Raw genomic sequence first — 9,076 nt, 5'->3', positions numbered from 1 at the left:
ATATACTTCTTAAGTACATGCATTCATTAATTAAATATTAATTACATGTATACTCCAAATAGACTACATATATATAAGATGATTGTACCGAAATTGAGTATGAAGCAATTAGGAGTGTCTTGTTATAATGGCTACACCTTGAAACATACATGTTACCGGTCTCAGTACAACAATTCCTGTGTTAAACTGTTAATTTGGAAGAGATGACGCAAGGGGCTAGGCGATCAAAACATTTAATTGTAACCATCAAAATAAAATGGCGAAACCAATGCACAACCGAGTGTTCTTAATCTGATTATATAATACAGATCTATATTTGTTTCGTTTTTTTTTTATACTTTCGATGGCCTCCACTATATATGAAATGCAGATAAGTAAAACGAAACGAACTAGAGTCGGTTTTAATATAGATATAACAACACGGAAGAATGGGTTTGGGCCTGCATTATATTTAACACCAGAAAACTATAAATTAATTGACCAAAGGTGGGAAACTGAAACTGAAACTAACGTCACAAATCGGGAGTAACGGTGATTCAGTTAGTATGGCGCTGGCTTACTAAACAGGGGCTCCATCAGTATTTTCTAGTTTGGGAACGTGTCTAGCCGTTCCAATGGGAAGAAAAACTGAGATCCATCCCTGTGTATATTATGTTGGTGAGCACAGATGGAAATCAATGAAAAGTGAGTGGATATCACACTACAGATGGCCATCTTCATTAGCCGGGTTGGTGCAGGGAAGTTGAATGTTAAACACCATTTCTTTTCGTGTTTTTTTTTTCTTTAAAAGAAATCCCGTTTACGAATACATTAAGTTGAATTCTAAGATTTGGGGCAGTCAGCGGATGCTCCACAGCCTGGCAATTTGTCTTGGGTTGAAATTGTACTATGCAAACAAAAACTGTAGGAAGCCAACTCGAATCTTTCCAGACCCCTGCCACGAATTCTCCGGCAGAACATACAACCGTTTGTTGTATTAACAGATGACCCAGCAACATCACTGGCTTTCTCGTCCATTTTTCCACACCGTTGCGCCACGCTCTTCACATAGACATACCCTTTAAATGAATAGCCGGAAGCACGGAAGGAGGAGTGGACTAGTAAAACAACTGTATATATATATTAGTAGATAAAATGGTAGGTAATTAATCGTATGGTTTACTAAACTTCCTGTATGTGGCGTCTGTGATCTCAGGCCTGTGTCCAGTTTCAAACTCTCCCATCTTACTCAAGTACAAACACGCGCCGGATGAATAAAAATTAATGGACCTTTCGTTTGAAGATGAAACGAGCTTCTGTTATTTTTTCATTAAGCATTAGTCACGGGAGTGGCCGATTGGTGCCAATTTCTGGAAGTCTAAAAGTAAAATCGATTTTCTGGAATGTCTAAGGTGGTTTTGATAATGGTGATACAACTCCGCTAAACTTTGAGCCGGTTTCTTTCGGGCGTTTATTGATTTCAATTGGTTCTTGGCAGAGAGAGGGGGTTGGGTGGAGGCAGTGCTGGATTAACCATTAGGCAAATAAGGCACGTGCCTTAGGGTCAGCCAAAAATCCAGGCTACAAAAAAATAAAGTAAAAAAGGTTGTATTCTAGCTATTGTAATCTTATAGTAATTACAGTACTGTCAACAAAAAACTGTTCCTGAATTATTTTGTAATAAATTTTATGTTGTTAAATTTAACTTTCTTCTATTTATCAGTGAACCCAAAATAACTGTATTTTCAGACCATCTATCTATTATGTGCCTTAAGGACAGTAGAGACTTAATCTGGCACTGGAGAGGTGTTACAATGATTACACACGCAGACTTGTATAGAGACTTGGACTATTATATCGTCAGCAGTGGGCGTATAATTTGACAGGTCACCATATCTGTGTAAATATTGAATGGAATTAAACCATTTTTGGACTGGTATTTCTTTTATTCAACTTTCACAATATTTTGTAGTTTGTAAAATGATAATCAGAGACTATGACTCTCTTCCGCAAAGGCTCTATATTTCTGTGAGGACACTTGAGAACTGATGACCTCGAGCAAGACCAATGATGATGGGTTAGTTGTATTTTACGTCCGCTTCCACCGAGGTGATATCGCAGACAGCAAGAGCAAGCTCGACATCACTCTTTAAGTCTTTACGTCTTGCTTTAGATTACATATATATCTGATCTATAGCCAGGGACGGATTTACAAATGGACATGCGAGGCCATTGACCTAGGGCCCATGAGTATCTGGGGGCCTACGGAAATTAATTTGTACTGAGGTGTGCAAGTGTATAACCATAGGCGTACGGGGCAGAACCTGAAATGCCCGAACAAGTTTCGGATTACAGATATCCATCCACCCCCAAAGAAAATTTGGAAATATATTGTCTAATATCTATCTTAGATGCCTGACTTGAATTCCAATCAATCAATCAATCGTTTACAATCCACGGAGACGGGACTGTAAGGAGAAAATTTAACTGCCGCACACGTGTTTACCTGCGATTCCAGCTCGTGAATACAGCAACTTCAATGTGGTCCATTATAGCCTACCTTAGGTGGCTTACCTGAATCCCAAACAACCAATCGATCGTTGCGGGGTATCGGGGACCCGCGCTCCCCAAGAAAATTTTGAAAATTTAACCGACGCATGGTCGTAATTCTCGCGTGAGCTACGGCCATTGCAACCTCCAACCCCACCATCCCCTCCACCACCCACCCCAAATACAGTAAAACATATATACATGTACATCTACTAGATACCGAAGCATGCCAGCATTTCTAGAAAAATCCGACTTTGTCCACAGCACAATGCTTTGGACCAATCGGCGGTACCAGCTCTGCGGAATGAGTTAATTTATAAACTCTGTAATAACCTGACTAATTTACGATCGGCACAGATTCAGAGAGACAACTGAGATAGTGGACTGACAAACAACTACGCAGCAATGAGTCATTGATGTTTATATAATGTATGTATGTAGTAATTAAAACACCAGGAATCTACCAAAACAAGACAATTCAGATTTATAATTACAGTGAATGTTATTATTAGAAACCGTTTTAAAAACAGGTTAATACTAATGCCAATTCTAATAATATCCGTATTTCTTTTCTAGAATTGTCTAGGATGTATTCGGAATGTTTGTGTGGCGGGCTATGTATGAATATATCGCTGTTCGCTGTCTTCGACAAACTTATAGAATCTTCATCATCATTTATATATATATTTGAAAACGATAATAGAGTTATTGTCGAAATGTCGTGAACTGTGTAGGATAGATCAGTGGTCGTGTTCCCTATAAATGGTTGTTGTGTTTTATTAGGCGTGGTTACGCCTTGTAGGTGGTGCATGACGGGGGCTTGACAAGGAACCGTACGTGTCTAGTCGTTCAGAGGGACGGGAAACTGAAGTCCCATGCACACGTTGGTGTGCACGTAAAAGAACCCGTGGCAGGTGTAATTCGAAATACGTGTCCCGCATATCACACTGATGAGCATGGCGTATTCACCAGGGGGTTGGGAAGGCCAGGTGGTCTAGATGGCTGGTCACCTCGGGCTTGCGGTCGTGGTTTCGATCACTATTGTGAGCGTATGTGGCTTGGAAATATGGGCGCCTTCCTATCCTCGCGGGTTCACTCCGGGTACCCCAGTTTCATGCCACAGGAAAGACCCCTACGCTTGCGCTAGTCATAATAAAAGAAATAAGAACACTTGTCTGCAATATCACCATCGGTGGAAGTGGATGTTAAACACTAATAGAAGAACAAGAATGGTGTATGCCCGAAATCATTAACCTAGCCAGTACAGAGAAGTAGAGAAGAAATACCACATCTCAAGGATCACAATACTTGGCTGTAATTATTGTTTGATGATATGTCGCCGTGATTTTTTTTAAACTGTATCTCTACTTTCGATTCCACCCTTTTCTCACAGTTTTATATTACTACCGGTCATTATAAAGTTTTATTAAACTTCATCAAATAAATAAATCTGTGATATTAAATAAACCTGGTTTAAAGAATATCTACATGGGAAACAATTTAGAAAGGGTTTATTGTCATTTGTAAGAAACCCCATCTTATTTCTGTAATCGATATGGTTGTGTTAAAGGATATGGAAGGATGGGGATGAGTAGAGTTTTCTCACATTGACTACAATAAACTTTCTGTTTATGGAAATTTGGAAAATTTAGAATGTCTAGGAAATACCCCAAAATTTAAAACTTTTTCAATATAGGCGTTAAAATTTGGGACCCTCCAAATCATTACACCTTCATTAGTTCAGTTGGTGCAGGGATGTAGGACGCTTAACCTCAAACCAATAGGCCTGTACATGCATATAATATGTTTTTTTAAATACTAGTCTACTATTCACTATTCAAATAAACAGTAGTCTAGCAATTATGCCATTCCATAGACCGCTTGCAAGTTTGTGAGGTATCGGTTCCAAGGGAACTAACTGCGAATTGATCAAAATGCAACGGATCGATACCATATCCACTGTCATTGATACTGGCTTATTGTCAGATTAATAGATATTAAAACAAAAATCAAATTTAGACCGAAATAAGCGAAACGCAATGAAATCTGAGCCTTTTCGAGAAAGGGAAGGGTGCAATGGCGTTGCTATGGGGTGGGGTGCGATGTTACACAACATTAGTCCCATAGCCCATTGACCTTTCACCCAAATTCCTTAAAATTCTTCGTTTACCAATATATCCCAAATCATTCAAATGTTAGAGAATATGTTATTCGTTTTTAGGCCAGACCAATTTACCATCGGATTATCAATTGGTGACAGTCCGGTTTTCCGTCTTCATTATCCCGGATGGTCTGAAAAGAAGGACGTTAAACCCCATTTAATTTCATTTCAGTCCTGCTTTGACGGACTGTTCTTGACAAATTTTCGCCTTGGCAATTTTTTTACTATGTAATATAAGTTTATATAACAAAAACTTTTAAAAAAAATGTGAACGACATAACCTTGTGCTTTATAGAGAAGTCTATAATAGCATTGTTGATGTATTTAAAAGAGGTTCCATGGTATTGGAATTTGGAATAAACATTTAACTCCTCTTATCCCTAATAAGGAATTGAAAACGGGAAATGATCAATTATTCTCATATTGTCGCCACTCTGTTCATCCGCCGTCCACAACATCCCGTGAACAAAATACAGAATGTATTTCTACAATTTCATTTATTACCGCAGGAACTATTGCCCTTGCTCCTTTTGTCGAATCTTTTTTGAACGCTGTATCGCCTCTATCGGAATATCATCTGATCTGCTTAAATTTTATGTGATTTGTTCGGACTTGTGAACCAAGGCAGTCGTTCAAATTTCCTTTAATGACTAAAGTTATCACCCTTTCTCACTTTGTGAAAGCTACCAAAAAATCAGTATCTGATCTACTTTAGATTCGTTTCTTGTTTCGATTATTACAATAAAGCACAATAATATAGGAATAACATTTTCTGGCAATTAGGCCTACTTCTAGACATAGTCATTGATTATGTCATAGTTTATTGTTAACGAACCCCTCGTATTTTACAGTTTAAAGATTTTGCGTTAACCTAGAAAAAAAGAAGACTTAGCCTACAATGTGAAGAACTTTTAGGATTAGCCCACGAACGATTTCAGCTATAGCTGCTGTTGGCGTTTGTTTCGTCGTCTGGCAACATAACTTTTTTACTCTATTTGTAAGACTCTATAAAGAAAAGCTGTCAGTGGTGCAGGATCGACCGAGAGCCTGACAGGGGACGACGTGTTGTCGTTCGGATGGGACGAAAACCCGAGATCATGTGTAGGGCCTATATATTGGTGTGTACGTAAAAGAACCCTGAAAGTTGGAATTCGAAATAAGACTGAGCAGGCACCACAGGCACTTGATGAAGGGATTAAAATAAAACTTCTTACTACTGCTTGACTATAATATAGTATAGTATATAACCCCGTTTCATTTCATTTCATTTCTATAAAGAATAATTCAAAACAGTAGAGCGTATTCTACATTACATTCATTCAGTCAAGATTACTTTTGCGTCACTGACAACTGTACGCAGGCTATTACTCGACTGCTACTACTAGAATGCGAGTGTGAATCAGGTCGAGCGTGTTTCGTCTGCTCTAGTTCCGTTTTCCCTTCTTTGAGTGCGCATGACTGGAATAGAAAAGTTTGTTAATGTTTACGAAGTATTTTTTAAAGAAATTACAGGTAGAATTATTTCAGAATTAGATTCTTAATTGCACACATCGTTAGGCAATTTCAAAATAAATTTGCGGAATGTTATTTGATATTCGTAATTCCATAATAATATGTAAAAACTGCAATTATAGCGGAAAAAAATGCTAAAACTTTTTGCCGGAAGTCATCATCGTGAAGAACAAAACATAACAACATTTTGACATCGTAGTTTTAGATGCTTTACAGCTTTGTGGTTTATTGACATTTAGTAAAAATATAATTGTTCACATTAAATAGACTTCCACCAAGAAAATAAATTTAATTAATTTTAGATAATACGGAATCGAGTTGATATTGTCGCACAAAAAACTGGGTCAACGCCCAACATTGGTATGGCATACTCGACTGACTAGTACTAGTAGCCAACCCAACCTGATTAGACAGGTAGGCCTACGGTAAGATCTATTTGATAAGGCCAACTTCAGGTTTGGTCAAAGGTCACAAGATGTAAACAGGGCTAGCAGTAATCCTAACCCTAACCCAGGACCTAGCCCCAATGCTTACCCTAACCCTACAATCTCGCCAACAATCACATGCCTTCTAAGTCTAACGTTATTTACATCTTAGCGACCTTGACGAAAATTGAACCGGGCTTAACGAATAGATTTAGCCAAGACAGGTAGCCCAAACAGTAGACTGATTAATCAAGGCCCTGGTAATACCTCTTGTAGTATATACTGGATTATTCAATCTACCGAAATAGGAGATAATCAGTAACGATTTGCATTTGTTGGAGACACTATAATTCCATAAACCAACATGATAATAGATCTATTTAAAATAGGCCTACCACTTGTGGTGAACAATCAGGACATTTCCTAGTCATTCTGGTGGTATGAAAATCCACCCTTGACACATGAAAAATGAAGGAGAGTAGGCAGAAATGCTTGTGTTTGAACGAAATCGTAACCATTGAAATAAAAAATCGACAGCTCAAACAGACCAAAGTATTGTGTCAAAGTTTCATTAGACCCCATTCCATGTACAGTGCCACTAAAAAGATTATGTATGAGCTACGTGGTGGCTGAATGGTCTTAATGAATTAGTCTTAAAATGACCTAGTTTGTGTGGGCGTTAAAACTCGTTTTCTCTATTTGAAATGAGTGGAAAGAGTAGGCTATTGTGTGATGAACCATCTAGATATGGCTTTGTGAATATTGCGTTGGCTTGCTAATCAGGAGGCCAATGATTCAATCCCAGTGTTGGCTGAGAAAATTTTCCAAGATTTTCTTTGTGGTTTCCCGATGTTAGTTGTGCAGGATGGAGCTCCTGACAAGGAACAGCGTCTAGTCGCTCAGATGGGACAAAAAACGATCTTCCGTGTTCACATTGCATTGCATGCACATAAAAGTAATCTTGACAGTTACAAAACGAAAAAGAGTTGGTGAATACATGATTTTTCGGATGAAATTTACCCAATAGTATATTATACAATGTATGCTGTCTTCATTATCCCAGTTTGTGCAATCTTTAAAATAAGCTGTTGTTTAGTCACCCCTTAACCCATTTCATTGGAATTTAAAACTTTACCAACACATATTTCTTCTTTAATTTGTATTTTCATTGATGGACAATCCAAGTTACATGGACTCAATTTGTGAATTGTGACTAATGAAATATGTAAGAACGAAATTTCGTTTAACGTCCTACTGTTCTGCACCGACTAGCCTAATGAAGACAGGCAAACACCATACAGTGTGCTATGAGTGAAATTTTGCCCGGGCAGTGGCACTATGGCCTACTCTTATATCAAATTCTAACTGCCAAGGGTTCTTTTACGTGCACGCCACTGTGTACACAGGACCTCGGTTGCACTACTGATAAGGGGGAACTACGCAGGAAAATCATAATGAACTCTCTGTGATAAAAACCAGGATTGAACATCTGTTCAAAGTTGAACCATGTGTTAGTACCGAAATGACCTAGTTTGTGTTGAGTGGACATTAAACCTCATTTCTCTCTCTATTTCAATAAGTAGCCCAGTGGGTAAGGCATTGGCTCAATAACCAGGAGCTTTGGTGTTCAACCTGTTAACCCAAAAATTTCCTCATGATTTACCAGTGCAGTTTTCCCTGGCAAGGAGAGAGAGAAATGGGGTTTAACGTCCACTCGATACAAACTAGGTCATTTCGGGACCAACATATGGTTTAATTTTATTTCAATAATTCGCTTGCCCTTAGCGGTCTTTAGCAGTGGAAGGAAACCGGAGGACCCGGAGAAAACCCATGGACAGGCGACCCTACTCCTTGTCATGTACAACCGTGGATTCGAAACCATGCCAGTTGACTCAATGACAGGCTTTATGATACAGCGCGTGCATGCTAACCATTCAGCCATTTATTTCCTTACATTGTAGCATTATTCCAATCACCTGAACAATAATTGTACAATCCATTAATCTGCAAATAGAAAGCCTGTGGACACTTAAATTTTTATTAAGTCCCATGGGTTTTTGTTGATGACGATAATATATATCCATTAGAGGGACAGGTTATTGATTAGTGTAGTCATACAGCAGCATAAATATGTACAAGTGTACATTACTGTAGTTTTATAGGATTGTATTCCACACAACATCTGCTTAAATTGAATTTTTGTGACAAGGTTGAATATTTTACATCTTAATTGAAAGTTATAAGTTTTAACATTGTAAGTGTACGTAGATCCGACTTTGTTTCAAAAGCATTTGTAAAAAATATTTAAAGGTAAGTCTCTATTAGGAAACAGTGTGCCACAGTGGCTCAGTGAATAAGGAGATCCCTGGTTCATTCCCATCATTGTCCAAGAAAGTTCCTGTGGTTTCGCCTTGTCAGTACTGAGCGTCTAGTTGTTACAATCAGATGA

At 38.3% G+C, this 9,076-nt stretch overlaps 1 protein-coding gene across 1 annotated transcript in view; it reads left to right on the top strand.

Annotated features, from left to right (window-relative positions):
- The first annotated feature begins 6,131 nt into the window (after positions 1 to 6,131).
- LOC126815482 (cytosolic purine 5'-nucleotidase) overlaps positions 6,132 to 9,076 on the top strand; it is an 86,234-nt gene continuing 83,289 nt past the window's right edge. Inside the window, exon 1 of the mRNA XM_050541152.2 lies at positions 6,132 to 6,202. The gene's annotated coding sequence lies outside the window, so the exon portion shown is untranslated. The remainder of the gene's footprint in view (positions 6,203 to 9,076) is intronic.

The sequence above is a fragment of the Patella vulgata genome, chromosome 3 (genome assembly GCF_932274485.2).
Source record: "Patella vulgata chromosome 3, xgPatVulg1.2, whole genome shotgun sequence".
Taxonomy (NCBI): domain Eukaryota; kingdom Metazoa; phylum Mollusca; class Gastropoda; family Patellidae; genus Patella; species Patella vulgata.
This window is presented reverse-complemented; position numbering and strand designations above follow the sequence as displayed.